Here is an 18,213-nt window from a genome sequence, read left to right as displayed (position 1 = left end):
GATGTACAACTTTTGTGATTTTCCTAAGCACAGGTCTAAGTGTATTTAATGTTGTCAACTTGGAACCAAGCACAATGTTTGGCCAATAGTAGGTGCTCAATAAATATTTATTCAAGAAATGACTTTGAAAGTTAGTTTTATGAAAATGGTCATTTTGAACAAAGTATCTATAATAATATACCACTGCACCATTCTTTTTTTGCCTGAAACACTCTGATTTTAATAAAAGAACCCTAAAGGTGCTCTGTTTGTAAAGAAATAAAAGCCATTTGTTACTGAGAGACAAATACTCATCCATAGTACTATCTTATCACCTTTTATATTTTTAATATGCCACTGAGATTTATCTTTAAAAATCCAAGAACAAATTGCTTCAGGCAGTTATTATAAGTTTGACCATATGGGCATTACGTCTGCAATCTACATTTGAAATAGGAAAACAAATCTTTTGCACATGTTTTAGAAAACATGAACTATTTATTAAAGGTAAGGCAAGAAAATGCTACTTCAATAAATTTTAAAAAATTGCAAGTCAGTAGGTTAAATATTAATTTCAATGTCTACAATAATGGGTACCTCTCCTATTTAAGGGAGTCATTATTCTACTGTGTAGTCAACAAGCATATTGATTAGAATTAATTCCCTGCAAAAAGTCTCCAATCATTTTTAACATAAGTTTTTCCTCTTTAACAGTAGCCTGAAGCTTGTCTCTTTTTTTGAGTGTGGTCAATTTAGCAACAAATTTGCAATTAATCATTTGCTGATTGCAATGAATGGTCTGTCAATAAGATGCAACTCACATTGCTAAAAGGATTATACTGAGCTTTGTTGTTTTCTTTTTGTCTCTGGAATGCTTTGTCTAACTATATTTCCTAGAATGGATTTAAATAGTTGTTTTGAGGTAATGCATGCCAGTTTTAAAGAGACACCACAGGCTGCTCTGAGGGTATTAATCAAGATATGCCCTAACTCTCTTTTGGCATTACAATATTTGGACATCTGTTCTGACTCCTTATATGTGAAATAAAACTCATACCAGATAGCAGAATAAATGAAGGGTTTCATTATCTTAAATGTCATAACATTTGTTTGAATTATCATTTGTAAATTTTAAATGCTGAAATTGTCATTTTGGTTTTGTTTCATCTATTTTTCTGTCCTTTCAAAAGACTATAAGCCTGAAAAATTCTTTTTTCTATTGAATTAATAATTTAAAAGAAATAATTTACTATTTTACGCAACAAGAGTGAAATTGTTGTGGATGAGCTATATAGTCTGGTAATTTATAAAAGCATAAATATTTTACTGAGAGAAACATACCCTTTTAAAGCACAAAAGGTTTTTTGTTATAATGGCAGTGTATTTAGTGACAAATAGTACATTTTTAAAAAGCCATTTGTTGACTCTTATTATAGTTCTCTTTGTGTAATGGTATTATAGAGTCTTAGGTATTCACTTATTAAAGTCTTTTCCATTGTGTGTATCAGGAAAGACTTGTTTCTGGATTCTGTGGTGCCACTAATTAGTGGCAACTGCATCTAGATGTTCACAGGTCAACTTGAAATATAATAGGAATGTATTTGGACTTTTCATTTAAACAACAAAAATAAATAATTTGATTGTGGTAGATATCGAGAATAATGTCAAACTTGACTTAAACTACCTCTTAATACCTTTGCCTTTCTCAAGAGCTGTTTTTTGTTTGTTTGTTGAACCAGTATTGTTAATTATGGGAAGATAACTGTTTATCATGAAGCCATATCACATACATCCACTAGGCTTGCAAACACTAGTAGTACTAGATACTGGTTTAGTGTCTGTATTTTTTTTTCATTTCACATTAGAGCGAAAGAATAGCATATAATTTGACATACAGAAAATGATTTAACTAAATCATGGAAGCAAAGTACTGTTTTACAAATGTATAATTTTGAATATCTTTAGAAAGTCATACGCGCTTTCATTCTTCTGTTCACTTTGCATATTTGATGTCAGAGAGTCAGTGATGTTTTGCCTAGCAAAACATTTCAGTCCAAGGTGCCCCATAATATTTTGTTTATGAGACTAATATTAAGTGGTTATAATTCTTAATTGAAAACCATTTTTATAAATGTTTATTTGAAAAGAGGTGAACAAAGTTTAGATTAAATTTATATCTTACATTGGCAAAAACTGAGAAATTTTGTACCTCTTTTAGATAGTGGGGTCCTGAATTAAAATCAGCACAAAGCAGGAAAAAAAATTATCCCATTTGAAGTATTAAATATGGTTTGTCTGAAGCTGTGCATACATTTTGAGTGAGACATCAAAAATCTTGTTATTTTATAAAGCACTAAATAAACTAAAATGCCACATTACCATATAAGATTAAATGGTAAATACTAAATGAGATAAAATACTGAATGTAGTAGAAAATTCATTCTTTAAAGGAAAACTTTTATAAGACAGTACATTTTAGCCATACATCTTCTCTAAGCAGGGAGAATATATAATTTTAGTTGAAGAACATTTTTATATGTTTGAACCTTCAAAGCCCTTAAAAGATTGACACTAATATGTTGGTGCCAAAATACTTGGAACTTTTTGCCCATTCATGTATTTATAGATCTTGTATTGGATTATGGCATTTGATTAAGATCACATTTCTGTTTATTTACCCTGATGAGTAAATAGCCACAATATGTAATTCTGTGATGAATTTTTTTGTACCTAGAGTTAAAAGTGATAGTTTTATATGTGGAACTTTTCATGGTGAATTAAGTCCAGAGACATAGAAAGTTCTTTTTAGTTTTCAAACAGCAATGTGGAACATGAAACTCATTTTTAATCCGCAATTTATTCAAATAAATGTAATTGAACATTTATGTCTGCTTAATCATAGAACCATTTTGCTAAACACATTGATATAAAATGATTTTATCAGAAGTAGCAACACTAGGCAAATATGTCTCTAAAAGTGTTTGCATAGGTTAAGCATTCAAAGTAGATATATTGAAAATGGTTATGTCTGTATATGTGATAGTTTTACTTATACAAAATTTGACTGTGGTTATAACTATTCATTAAACATACAAAGAATATGAATAATATTTTTTTACTTTTTCAACTCAAGTTTATTTCCATGTACTATAAATATATAATTTTTATGATTTGTATTGCTATTGAATATGAAATATCCAGGTGACTTAAATTTCTTGTCACCTATTTCTTTTTTTTTTGGCGATACGCGGGCCTCTCGCTGTTGTGGCTTCCCCCATTGCGGAGCACAGGCTCCAGATGTGCAGGCTCAGGGGCCATGGTTCACGGGCCCAGCCGCTCCACGGCATGTGGGATCTTCCCGGACCGGGGCACGAACCCATGTCCCCTGCATCGGCAGGCGGACTCTGAACCACTGCGCCACCAGGGAAGCCCGTGTCACATAAGTTTTGATTTGAGATTCTAATATTCTTCTTAATATTTATTTAACACAGACTCTCTAAATATTCTCATTAACCATCAATCTAGTCCACTGTTTGTTTAATTATTTAAAAGTTATTAACACACACCATCACGTAATTATAGTTGCACATAAGTTCATGAATGCCAGAAATAACTTTAAATAGGCTTTTAGCCATTCAGCCTTTCAAAGACATAGGCAGTGACTCTAGTCAAATCTCATATTTTACCATAATATTTAGGTGAGGCTATTATTCTTTGTGTGTGTGTGTGTGTAATTTTTATGTATGACCTACACTTGAGTCAAGTGAACACTCACTAGAAAATGTTATAGGACTAAAAGTCAACTTCTTATGATGGGACTGGACTTCTGGAGACTACACAAAGTGCTATTTTTTTTTCAATCTGGATGTTGGTTACACAGTTGTGTCCATTTATTCACTGTATATACTTTTTTAAACTAGATGTTAAATTTCACTGAAAAGTTAAGCAAAAAGCTTCATTGTGACCAAAGAAGACTTTGTCATCTCTGATGAACTTCCAGTTCTTATTCTGTCTCACTTGGAGGCCCCATATCAATCAAATTACTCAAACCCAAAACCAGCGAGTCATTTCTGATACTTTCCTCCTACTTAGCACTCAATCAATCAATCATCAAAGTCAGTATTTATCTCTTAAATATGTCATGAATATTCCTTTCCATCCACACTACTACTATTACTACTGTTCTAATTCAGCAGTTATTTTATATCTTCCTAACATTGAGCCCACCAAAAAAATCATTCATAGTGTCCAAGTAATTGTTCTAAAATGCAAATAAGATGCGCTGTTTAAAACATTTCTGTAGTGTCTTGTTTTTGAAATCAAGTCTCATCTCCCTAACATGAGTAGCCTTTCCTTTTCAGACCCACTTGTGTAGTTAGAAAAAAGAATATGAGGACAGAATTCCAAGGAAAGCCATTATTGAAGAGATAGGCAGGAGAGCAACCAAGTAAACTGAGATGAAATGGCCTGGAAAATAGGAGGAAAACTAGGAGTTGGTCTGATCCTAGTCAAGGAAAGAGTGTTAAAGAAAGGAGGGAAACAAATTAGAGTCAAATTTGCCTCAGGATCGAGGATATCAGTTATAATGGAGTGATAAATTACACTCTAGATGGCAGTAGGATAGGGAGTAAAAGTTAGTAGAGAAAGCAAAGAGAGAAATCATAGTTGAAAATTTTAAGTTGTGATGTAGAAAGCCAGACTTCAGTAGGGTCAGAGGGAGTGAGGAAGTGAAGTCAGAAATTCTAGTCAGTATTTTTCAGAAGTTTGGGTAAAACGAAAGTGCCAGTATTTTGCAAGCACAGGAGGTTAAGGGATTTTTGTTTACATTATAGATACCTGAAGAATCTTAATGTTATGGAAAAAGAGCCTATAAAGAAGCAGAGGATGAAGTACTGGAGAGAAAGGATATAAACTCCTAATGTATTGTGATTCCTAAGAGATGGATAAGGGATAGGATCCAAGCACGGGTCAGGGGACTGGTCTTGGAATGGAGGAAGGGGACCTGTGATGTAACAGAGAGAAGGAGAACCAGGTATGTTTGGAAAGTTCCTTTGGTTAGCTGTGTTTGTGATGGAGATGAGCCCACCTTCATAGGTGTAAAAAGAGTGAGAAAGTCTAATATGTCCAAAAAGTCAAAGTCTGTGTGTGAAACACTATTGACCAACTAGCTTATTTTGGAGCAAAGTTGAATTTAAAGGATGACCCAAAACAGAATCTTTCATCTATATTCACATTTCCCTTGAACACAACTCATATGAACATTGTTGGTCCACTCCCGTTCTCCAGCACCTCTCAACTCTCCAATTCCAACAGCACTCACTGGTTTCCCTTCCATTATGTTGCCTTCTCTTGATCTGTTCACTCTTTTTGATGACACACCCCCACAGGGTGTGCATCGGATGTACTATATTCCCTTTCAGATGTGTTATATTCCCATTCAGGTGTATTGTATTCCCCCTCTGGGGATAGTAATTATTTTTATGTTATTTTATTTTATTGTGGAAAGAACACTGAGATCCAGCCTCTTAACAAAATTTTAAGTGTCCAGTATATTATTGACTCAGGTACAGTGTTGTACAGCAGATCTCTAAAGTTTATTCACCTTGTTTGACTGAAGCTTTATACCTTTTATTAATAACTCTGTTTTTCCTCTCCCCAGCCCCTGCCAACAACCATTCCACTGTTTGATTCTATGAAGTTGACTCTTTTAGATATCTCATAAGAAATGTAATTTTTTTTTTTAGTGCTTTTCTCCAGAAAGTCAGTTTAAGAGGCATCTGAACTTTCTTTTTGCAGTAGATAGGGGAAGAGGGAAAAAAATCAGTGGGCAAACAGCAGAGGAGGAAGTTGTGAGTCCTTGTGTGTTAACAGTTTGTGTTCTATCACAAATAGTGTTGTATACATTATAAGATTTAAGGGTTATATGTCTTTATTTGCCACTATGATAAATCTTGTGGGACACACAGTACTGAATCGTGTGTAATAACTGCTCAGGAATGGCATGTGGAAGATATTTAGGAGTTTGAGATTTTACTACCTCTCTTCTTATGGACATCCCAGGAATACTTCACAGGGGTTCATGATTTGTGCAAGGCAGAGATTAAAGTAATGTCTCTAATATTCATTAATTCTATACGTCTGTGTAATCTGTAATATACTAATAAATGTGACAACTGTGTTTACTTATCTTCAAACAAGCCAAAATGCAAGATACTTTCCCTTGCATAAGGATTAGGCCTTTACTTTTAGGTTGGAAAAACATGACCAAATATTTTAAATGTTACTGAAGCAATTTTGATATGTTCTTTTATTTTTATTTATGGATTTTCCTTTAGTGCTTTCAACTAGAGCTATCATCTCCGCCCCAGACTCTAGCTCCCCCCTCCTTCCCAGTAGGATTGCTCCTGCCTTCAGTAAATAAAACCTGTTGAAAAGATTGCTACTTTCTCTGCTGCCCATCACAAGGCCCTTAATAGACTACTTACAGCCCTCTTTTGGAGTTGTAAAAAGCAGACAAACAGGAATTACTTTCTCTTATAATTTTAATTTTTTTCAAGATACTGAGTAGACTTTAATTTTTATATTACATTAGAAGAAAAGTAATTTTATCTCTGAAATCTTTTGCAAATTCACTTACCAATATTATTCATTCATAAGGGTGATGAATATAGCCCTTTATCCTCTTTAAAGTACTAGTTTACTGATGTGGGAGTTCTGTAGTCACTTTGTATGATGTCCTTTATAGCATCAAGGCTTGAGGTAGTTTTGCTGAGTGATTTTGGAGTCAGGTTCTTCTAACTTAAGTTAGATAAATTAGGAGCCTCTGATTATGGTCTCAAGCTACTGACTTACTGATTTTATTCTCTTGAAGGAGAAAATATGATTTTTTATTCTCTTCGAGAAAATATGATTACAAGAAAGGACAGTTAACATTATATTTGTTCTTGAGGACAAATAATAAGGACAGATGTATTTATTTAACAATTACCAATCAACATCATTTTGTTTCCCAACATCACCTAGGAAATACATCATTAATTAAATGAAACCTACTATTAGATTACAAATAGAATTATGGATGCAAGCAGCTTCTCCTGATTTTCTGAATAATATTAGTTGTTTTAGGAAATATGATATGCTAATGGCATTAACAGCAGTTAATGTTGAAACACCTCTTGACAAGAACGTGATCAAAAGGAACGTTAAGTGAATATCCATATTTCTGGGTTAAATAAGGGAGTCACACCCTGAGCCACGGATTGCCCTTCTGGAGAGCTGCATAACCTCAGGAAAGGCTAGTAAACCCAGATAGATCTTTTCATTCTGAAATAAAGATATGACTATCTGTCTGTTTCTGTCAAAAAAGCCAACTATCTAATTTAGCAAAAGAATCAGGTGAAAACAGATAATTTTCCAGAAATCCCTTAGAAATCATGTCTCTGTATAAATATAACATTGTAATTTTAAGCATAAGGAAAGATTATTGAGTGAACTATTTCCCAGCAATCACCATTACAGAATCTGCAGACTCCCTGACTTTGTGTTTTCAGAGGAATGATTTGCTAGGGAATGTATCACCTTATTTTTTCGTTATTTTGTGTTTGGCTTCATGGAGCAATAACAAAATTACAAGTTAGGGGATTCTTTTCTCGGGAGGACATCTGGAGGAAGTCACTTCAGAGCTACTGTGGCCATCAAGATGTTCTAAAGGACCAGGCTCCTTATTTTTTCCCTTGCAGTTTTCAGCAGTGACCTTTATCCTTAACTTATCTGCTTATACCTCTTAGGAATTACATCCACTTTCCTGCAAGTAAATTGGTGGTGGTGGTGGTGATGGTGGGTAGATAGGAACTATATCTATATGACCATTCTTTGCTATAAAGAGGAACCCTGAGGATTTAGGGTTTGTTTGCTTGTTTGCTTGCTTGCTTGTTTGTTAGCTGGGTATATGGCTGGCCAGATGAAATAAGAGTTCTGTTGGTTAAAAAGAGGAGGGAAGGGCTTCCCTGGTGGCGCGGTGGTTGAGAGTCCGCCTGCCGATGCAGGGGACACAGGTTCGCGCCCCAGTCCGGGAGGTTCCCACTTGCCGCGAAGCGGCTGGGCCCGTGAACCATGGCCACTGAGCCTGCGCGTCCGGAGCCTGTGCTCCGCAACGGGAGAGGCCACAACAGTGAGAGGCCCGCGTACCGCAAAAAAAAAAAAAAAAAAAAAAAAAAAAAAAAAAGAGGAGGGAAATAGATATTGGGAAGGCAACAAGCAGCGTCTGCCACAGCCCAGTTTTACCCAGTTAGAACCATATCCCTTGGGTAGGTGTACAGTTCTAGGAAAGGAATATTTTATAGAAAAAAAGATGAAATCTACCTAAGGAACTTTCCTATGTGATGACAGATAGATAGGAAGGAGAAGGTGGAGGGACAGGAGTAGGAAAGAGGAAAGAGCATGAAACGTAGTGCAATACTCTTCAATGAGTTTTTCCCCTAAGACAGACCAAATAAAAACATATGCTGTCACTTTCAAATACCTTACTGAGATCAACCAACCAAATTAGTATCATCATTTTTCAGATATAAAGAACATAATCTTATTTGGAAACAATTCCTGTAATAAAGCTAGAATCATTTTGGAAGCAATTGGCCAGAGACAGTGGACTACATGACTATAAACTATTTATATGTATGTGTGTGTGTGTATATATATATGTATGTATGGCTACTCCAACTTGCTGACTTATGATAGGTTATACAAATTGATGAACCCTTCAGTATTTTGTTTTATCATCGTATTTACCTTATAGACTTAAATAGGATAAAGACTATATAATTGCACCTTGTACTAATGCTTGGTGCATCATTGGGACTACTGGCATTCATTGACTTTATGAATGTTTTATAGAGAGCCTTACTTTTATACTTTCTCCATGAAAATCATACTAGTTCTCTTTTTGGTTTTGTTAAACTACTTATCTCCCAGCATCACTGTTGTCCTCCAGGGGACTCCCCCCACCTCCTGTTTTACATGCAGGCTTACTTCCACCCTCATTCTAACAACTACTCTCTTCCCTACTTACAGACAGTAAATAAAAATCCTGTTGTTTTCAAACTTTCAGTACCCCTCTTCCTTCGTGTCCACCTCAGCTCCTTCTCCTGCCCATTTCACTACATCTTCCTTCACCCCGTCTCACTCCAATTTTCTTGGTGCACTCATATCAACTTGGTCATTCTCACCTTCAGTTTAATGACTGGTAATCATACACCAGGTGTCAAATTAGATTTATTTTGCTAAAGCAAGAATTATTCCTTATTTGAGATATTATGGAAATGGTCCCTGTCTTGTGTCCTTATGCTGTAACATCATGTGCAGTATTCCAGGTTCTCATGCCCTGGGGTCCTGACCTGGTATCATTGACTCTGGTCCTATCCTACACCTTAACTGTGAAACAAGAGTTGACTTCTTTCTTGTCGGTCATGGGGAGGGTATCTTCCTATTATACTAACTCATATTCACCTCTGTAGTCCCTTCTGACTCCATCTGAACCCTCTGAAAGGGAATATCTAGGGTTTCCCTTTCCAGGACTGCTCTGTAACACTACAGTACCTCTTGAGAAGTTCAGGTTTACATCAGGTTTTAGGCATGTTGATTTTCTCTACTAGAGTAATTTAATCAGGGCATCACCAAAACTGTGAAAGTTGATTTAAATATTCCCGTGCTACTAAGGTATCAACTTCTGTGTCTTTATTATATAAACTGCACACCTTTTCTTTAGTTCTCATCTTAGGCTCTATAGAAAGAGAGCTCCTGATCTAATGATTAGCTATTACTAAAAGTGTTATTAATTGGGCTTTCAGGGATTTTTATTGAAGTACAGTTGATTTACAATGTTGTGTTAGTTTCGGGTGTACAGCAAAGTGATTCAGTTATATATATATAAAATGTATATATATATATATATATATATATATTCTTTTACAGATTCCTTTCCCTTATAGGTTATTACGAACTATTGTGCTATACAGTAGGTCCTTGTTGGTTATCTATTTTATGTATAGTAGTGTGTATATGTTAATCCCAAACTCCTAATTTATCCCTGCCTCCTTTCCCCTTTGGTAACTATTTTTTTGTTTTCTCTGTCTGTGGGTCTATGTCTGTTTTGTATATAAGGTCATTTGCATCATTTTTTTTTTTTGCATTTTTGAGTGTTTTATTTCTATCAAACTGGATAAAATGTGTGTATTTCTCAGACAGAAAAGACATGTTGAGGTAGAAATGTACCTTTCAACTATTCATGGGTACACAGGTACACTGGGGAGATGGTAAAAGTGCAGATTGTGATTCAGTAGGTCTGGTGGGCCTGAGTTCTGTTTTATTCACAAGCTCATTTTTTACTAGTGATGCCACAGTCTCTGATTCATTAACCACAATTGTGAATAGCAGAGACATAATTATAAAGGTAAAAATTCATATTTAACTTTGAACTTAAAGTGTTTTATGGATTTTACACGTTTAATAGAATAGTAAGCACAGCAGCAACAATCATTTGTGATATTTACTGTAGACTGTGTATCTTTTTTTATTTTTTTAACATCTTTATTGGAGTATAATTGCTTTACAATGGTGTGTTAGTTTCTGCTTTATAACAAAGTGAATCAGCTATACATATGTTCCCATATCTCTTCCCTCTTGCGTCTCCCTTCCTCCCACTGTTCCTATCCCACCCCTCTAGGTGGTCACAAAGCACCGAGCTGATCTCCCTGTGCTATGCAGCTGTTTCCCACTAGCTATCTGTTTTACGTTTGGTAGTGTATATATGTCCATGCCACTCTCTCACTTTGTCACAGCTTACCCTTCCCCCTCCCCATATCCTCAAGTCTATTCTCTAGTAGGTCTGTGTCTTTATTCCCATCTTACCCCTAGGTTCTTCATGACCCTTTTTTTCCCCTTAGATTCCATATATATATATATGTTAGCATACGGTGTTTGTCTTTCTCTTTCTGAACTACTTGCTCTGTATGACAGACTCTAGGTCCATCCTCCTCACTACAAATAATTCAATTTCATTTCTTTTTATGGCTGAGTAATATTCCATTGTATATATGTGCCACATGTTCTTTATCCATTCATCTGTTGATGGACACTTAGGTTGCTTCCATGTCCTGGCTATTGTAAATAGAGCATCATTTTTTTAGATTCCATATGTAAGCAATATCATATGATATTTGTCTTTCTCTGTCTGACTTACTTCACTTAGTAAGATAACCTCTGGGTCCATCCATGTTGCTACAGATGGCATTATTTAATTCTTTTTGATGGCTGAGTAATATTCCATTGTATAAATATACCACATCTTCTTTATTCATTCATCTGTCGATGGACATTTAGATGCTTTCATGTCTTGGGTGTTGTAAATAGTGCTGCAGTGAACATTGGGGAGTGCATGTATCTTTTCGAATTATGGTGTTCATGGATTTTTCAAGATCTCCTTACATCATTTCCTGTTAGGAATCAAACTGAAATTATAAAAGCAATCATTTGGATTACACTTCAGTCACCAATTATGTTATCTATACTGTTTACTAAATTTGAGATTTCTTGGCCTTCAAATTTAGGAATTTTTAACCAAAAGAAGCGCTTTGAGAGAAATTTAGTTTTTTTTTTCTTTCAGTTAAAAACCAGTCAGGAATTGGTGAAGTAAAACAAAATTATATATAAGGGAGCATTTTGACCATAGAAATCATACAGTTGTGATACTAGTAAGTGTATAGTAAGTTTATTATTCTTTCTACAAATTTGTTCACAGAATTTAAGGTTAATATGAACTGTTCTAAAAGTTTTCTGGCACTGCTAATCCCATGTATTGTGTGTGACAAAGAGCAGGATCAGGACTTGTGATTTAAGTGCTTTTCTTGGCTTGTGTCTCTCTATTCCCTATAGTCAAATCTTCTTTCCAGTGACCTGAACTAGTCTGTCTGGTTTCATGAGCTCTTCTGCTCTGTAAACAGGAGGAATTTTCAGTAAGATTGTTAAAATTTAGGTGAAATCTTCTCATTTTACTACATAATTTTAGGTATGGGTGTTCTGTTTTGGAATTTAAACTCAGACTAATCATTTGTACTTTTCATTTGTACTTTTTCACTCTTGTCAAAATCTCTTACAATTTTAACAGATTTTTATTTATAGGAGATGAAAAATATAATACTTACATTCCGGTAATGTTTATCAAAGATAATTTTAAATAGCTTTGGCTTTTTGGAATAAAATGGCAATCTAGGAAGTTGAGTACAATAAAATGCTTAGGAATAGTTATAGTAATGAACTGTAATTTCATGCACAGAATTCCTGAAATTCACTTATAGGGGAACACTATAGACTCTTCTACCACCTTTTATCCTTATTGACCATATTCCAGACCTGTATTGGCTTTGTTTAATCTACTTTGCTCATCTAGGTTATGAGCAGTGTTTGAGGTTAATTCTATATTTAAAATTCTAAGGTTCTATTTCTTCTCAAAATATGAAAAGTGAGATTATGAAACAGAAGGAAACTGCTAGGGACAGGCCTGTTTTTTGGAGCAAAAATGAAAGATAATAGTTTAACATGATTCAAGAGGAAAGGAATGAAAAATCCTAAGAAAACTAGGAAACACCACAACATAGCAGTCTGGAGTCATTCAGTGTAGAGTGAACAGCCCTTCACCCAAAGTCTGTGATATTTAATAGGTTGACCCTAGCCATTAGGAGTAGCTTAAAGGTGATGCTATATATCAATTTCAATGAGATAAAATATTAAATTAATCTATAAGTTAAATTTACATATTTCATAAAATACTTTTTAATCCCAAATTAATAAAGTTTAAAAGTCTAGTGTATAACATATGGTGGTAATATATTTATGTGGAATACATCATTCTTTGATAAAGCCAGAAAATTTGATGAAGCCAGGCATGTGACTTTTTAAAATAAGAAAGTTCAGTGTTTATTTTCAGGTACCATGTAATACTGTTTTATTTAATTAATCCAAAATTTTATATATCATTTTGTAATCATATGTATATTATATACATACATATATAGACACAATTTATACTTTATAGTCAATGGACATCTTAGTTGTCAATTATTTTTTATATATTTGGTGCTTATGCTTCTTAGACTTTTCTGTTCTTACACATAGTTTTCCATTCTGCTGTAAGCACTGAATCTTTAGGACTAAGTCCTCCATTCTGGATTGTTTGTGTGCCTCTCTAGATTCTCTCTCTGCCTTTCTCCATCTTTCTTTCTTCTTGAGCAGTGTCCTGTACAGACATCAGATTCCTCTTGCCCTCTTCCTTCTGATTTGCTTGGCCAGTTGCGAGCCCCAGGGGGAGATGGAAGGGAGGAAAATACGGTTAGTGTATTTATATTCCTGCTTACCTCAATGAAAACTCACCTGCAACTGGATGTCTTTTTCTTTCAAGGCCTTCTTCTCCAGGTAACTCTCTTCTTCTGGGTCTGGTAACTGCCTCCTCACATTGTCTGAAGGACTTAAGTGTGGTAACAGCTTCCATTTACTTATCCCAGTATTCTGCATGAGGCTGTTAGTTTTCCAAAGACTTTTTGATAATCATTTAATGAGAATAAACTTTCCTTCATTTAGGATAAATGTACCTTGTCAGATTAGTGTATATCATCTCTTTTTTGATGGAATACTGATGATGTACTTTCTTTCAGTGTAAAGCTGCCATTTCCCCAAGGGTCTCTTCATAAGTGGGAGACAGAGTGGAAAGACGCTGAGGTGGGAATGGGCCTCATCTCACTTATAATTCCAAGTCTCACCTCCCTCTGCAACAGGGTCACCTAGAGTGGCATGACTCTCTCCAACTTCATTAAATAATTGGGGAAAAGAAAAGAAAACTAAAGAGTATTATAAAATTTGAATGCAATAATTTAAGCTAAATGCTAAATTTAACATTTGTCATCATCCAAGAGAAAGTAATTTAAAGAAATTTCTTAATTTAAAAAATTAAGTAATTCACGAGAAGCCAGCTCAAAGTGAAGACTTTTTGCAAAAGTCTCCCATTGAAAACTCTGCTTTTGAATCTGTGTCTACCATTTAGCAAATCCTGTATCCTACCCCAAGGACTGACTTTATTCTAAGACCTTTCTTCTTGCTCTCAGTCATGTATATCTCTAAGTCTGAGTTTTTAATTCTAGAAAAATGCCCTGGTTGTCCCAGGAATGTAATCCAAAGCTAACTAACAGAGGTCCACAATGGGTTCCATCTAAAGTACTCACAGCAGGATAAGTTGCAGATACACAACTTGTTGTCTCTGAGTTCCTTTGGAATCACATACACGTATGCACATGCACACACCTACATACTAAAAACCAGTTCCGAGACAGTAAATGCAATCTAATAGAGAAAAGTCCACCTGTTTCCACTGGTACTCAAGTTCAGAAGAAACTTACCACCCCTCACATCTTTGAACCCCAACTCCTTAAGTCATTGCAGCTCAGGATGGTATGCATTTCCATTGATTGTTCTTCTGTTTCCTTCAGTACTTCTCATTTTTTTCTGTGGGACTTGCAATGGTAGGTTTTTTTTCCCCTTGATATTTGTAATTGTTGTTGTCATGAATGGGATAATTTTCCCTTACTTTGTTTTAATGTAGTTAGTTCTACTAATTTTATATGCTATTCGTATATGTGTATAACTCTTTAAACTCTTAACTTACGTGGATCTCAAATGAGTCCTTTGGATTTTCTATATAGGGCATTATGTCATCTATAAATAATTATAGTTTTTCTCTTTCTTCGTAATACTTACACCTTTTCTTATTTTTTCCTTGACCTATTGCATTTCTAAAGACCTCCAATGCAATGTTAATAAATACTAATCAGGGTTTTCTAAGGTTGAATTCTTTCTTGTCCAAGCAAGAGATTCTGTTTGACTGTTTCATCCCGCTGTATGTATTTGACATACAGAATTTGTTATGCCTATTTTAATCTTCTCATATGCCTTTTTGCTAAATTACAGGTTCCAAACATCATGTTAAATATAAAAAATAATGCAGTTAGAATTGAGAATAAAAATAACTGGATTCAGACAAAATTAAAATATTGTTAGATAATGCTTTTCTCAAAAAAACTGGGAATAGACGATGTATTAGTTTCCTATGCCTGCTGTAAGAAATTACCCCAGACTTGTGGCTTAAAACAGCAGATATTTATTCTCTCACAATTCGAGAGACTATAAGGCCAAATTTAGTATCCTTGGGCAGAAATCAAGGTGTCAACAGGTTTGTGCTCCTTCTGGAGGCTGTAGAGGAGAATACATTCCTTGCCACTTGCAGCTTCTGGTAGCTGCCAGCATTCCTTGACTTGTGCTTGTATCACTCCAGTCTCTGCCTCATCCTCTTCGGTCTGTAAAATCTCTCTCTGTCTCTGTCTCACGAGAACACTTGTAAGGGCATTTAGGTCCCACCTGGATAATTCAGAATAATCTCCTCTTTTCGTGATCCTTGGTTGAATCACATTTGCAAAGGGTTTACCATATAAGGTAACATTTCTAGGTTCCAAGGATTAGTGACAGATATATTTAGGGGTTACCATTCATCCCACTACTGTCTGCGTTCTGACCCCAAAAGATTCAATTCTGTCCCACTTGCAAAATGTTTTCACATTATCTGAGTATCTCCAATGTCTCAATCTGTTATATTATCAACTCAAGTCAAAAGTCTTATCTGAATATCATCACCTCAGAGTCCCAAATCCTATCTCTTAAATCATCAAAATCAGTTATAGGTGAGACTCAGTATTATGCATTCCGAGGAAAAATTGTGAACTTGTAAAACTAGAAAGCAAGTTATCTGCTTTAAACAGTGATGAAACAAGCATAGTATAACAGTTAGTCATTCCTACTCTAAAAGAAAGAAAGAATAAGATAGAAAGGAGTCACCGGCCCCAAGCAATGTTAATACTTGACTTGATCACATCTGCAAAAACTTTACAAGGTTCCAAGGATTAGGTTTTGATACCTTTGGAGGGCCACCATTCAGCCCACTGCAGATGACATCGTGAAAAATATTAACTTACATATAAAGAGAAAACCTAAATAGATCATAGAAATTTAAAAAAATTGTCATAATTTTGCTTCCAAAAACCACCAGGCCAGTGATTCACAAATGATTCTTTAAAATCTTCAAAGAACAAATCCTATGCACTATTAACTATTCTGAAACATAAAAATGGAAACCTTCTGATTCCCTTTATTAAGCCAACACAATAAATATCAATATCTGACAAAATCTGCCTATGAAACAATCCCATTTGTAGCTATTGGTGTAATTTTCTTAAATAATATATTAACAGAGAGGACACTATGTAATTCGGACATTCAGGTAAAGATTGTCAGGAGAGCAAAGATTGTTTATTGCAGATGGTAAATATATTATGGGACTCTAATCTCATATTTAAAATTTCAAAATCTAACCTTGGAAAACATGTTCTTTGTAGTGTTAACCTATCTTTCTTTAAGTCAGTATTCATATGTACTAGTACAGAAATATGTGAATTTTACAGTGTGTTGTTCCCTCTGGGTTTGTTATTTAATGTGTCACATATGCACAGGATAGCCTTTTTAAAGTCCACAGAGTTTTAAATAGCAAAGCACAGCTGTCTCTAGGTACTTCATCCAATGCACATAGGAATTTATTTAATTTACTATATCAATAAACCAAAAGAGAAAATCATGTGAATCTTAAAATGATAACTATATTTCTATAGTAATAAGAGCTAACATTTATTTCCTTGCTTTATACATGCCAGATGCTGTTTTAGCTATCTTCCCGGTATTAGAACATCACATCTTCATAATAAAGCAGGTACTATTAGTATCATTCCTATTTTAAAGGTAGGAAATTAGAAACACTGATATCCTGAGAAACTTTTCAAGGTCAAAGATCCGTTAATTTTAGAGCCAGGTCTTGAACCCAGACATTTTAACTCCAGAGTCCAAGTTCTTAACCTCTCTGCTATGCACATTGTCAGTCAGTATCTGGTGGTCATTTTAATCATTTGTCCATTCATTCAGTCAGTCACAATTTGAGTGCTTGGTCTTTCCTAGACTAGTAATATGATATGATATCTAGTTCTGTGATATGGCAATGAATAAAACATGTCATGTCCTCATAGAGCTTACATAACCTTACACAAAGCTTAAGAGGAGAAGATGATTAAAAAGCTGCAAAAGAAAAATACATAGCATGTCAGATTGTGTTAACATGCTGTATGTTAAGATGGTAATGGGTATGGAAAAATATATCAAGAAAGGGAGACAAACTCTTAATAAAATATAACTAGATGAATCATTTCCAAGCCTGATAAAAACTTAATTTCTCAAAAGTAAAGCATTTTTTTTGCATCTTTATTGGAGTATAATTGCTTTACAATGGTGTGTTGGTTTCTGCTTTATAACAAAGTGAAGTTATACATATACTTATGTTCCCATATCTCTTCCCTCTTGCGTCTCCCTCCCTCCCACCCTCCCTATCCCACCCCTCCAGTGGTCACAAAGCACCGAGCTGATCTCCCTGTGCTATGCAAAAGCCAGCATTTTGATTAATAATAATATACTGCATATAGTCTCATTAAATTAAATCTGCAAAAGCATACCAGCATTTCCATTTGGTATTGTTCTGCATGTACTATATAAAGCAATTAGATAAGAAAAAAAGACTTAGAGATGGAAATGTTTGAACAGAGCCATAGCATGTATCATTATTTATAGATGATAGGACTGTATTCCCAGAAAAATATGAATCAATTGAAAGGAACCATAAAATAACAGAATTATAAGGTTTAAAAGAGTAATAATAATCAAAATGTTTTTTGGGCTTCCCTGTGGCACAGTGGTTGAGGGTCCGCCTGCCGATGCAGGGGACGCGGGTTCGTGCTCCGGTCCGGGAAGATCCCACGTGCCGCGGAGTGGCTAGGCCCGTGAGCCATGGCCGCTGAGCCTGCGCGTCCGGAGCCTGTGCTCCGCAACGGGAGAGGCCGCGGCAGTGAGAGGCCCGTGTACCGCGCCAAAAAAAAAAATGTTTTCTATATAAAACATAGCCAGTTAAAAAGATAAAATAAGAAAGGGGTATATTACAGTAGATACAAAAGTAAGATACATATGTATGAAATTAACATAAATACATTGGACTTAATATGAAGGAAACTTTGGCGCCTACTAAGAATCATATGAGAAAACATAGTA

General features: G+C 35.0%; 1 protein-coding gene across 6 annotated transcripts in view; it reads left to right on the top strand.

Annotated features, from left to right (window-relative positions):
• DGKB (diacylglycerol kinase beta) overlaps positions 1-18,213 on the top strand; it is a gene marked incomplete at both ends in the record, with an annotated part of 639,446 nt that overhangs the window by 298,809 nt on the left and 322,424 nt on the right. The window lies entirely within an intron of this gene.

Source organism: Grampus griseus, assembly GCF_964374135.1.
Source record: "Grampus griseus genome assembly, chromosome: 9".
In the NCBI taxonomy this organism is placed as follows: domain Eukaryota; kingdom Metazoa; phylum Chordata; class Mammalia; order Artiodactyla; family Delphinidae; genus Grampus; species Grampus griseus.
This window is presented reverse-complemented; position numbering and strand designations above follow the sequence as displayed.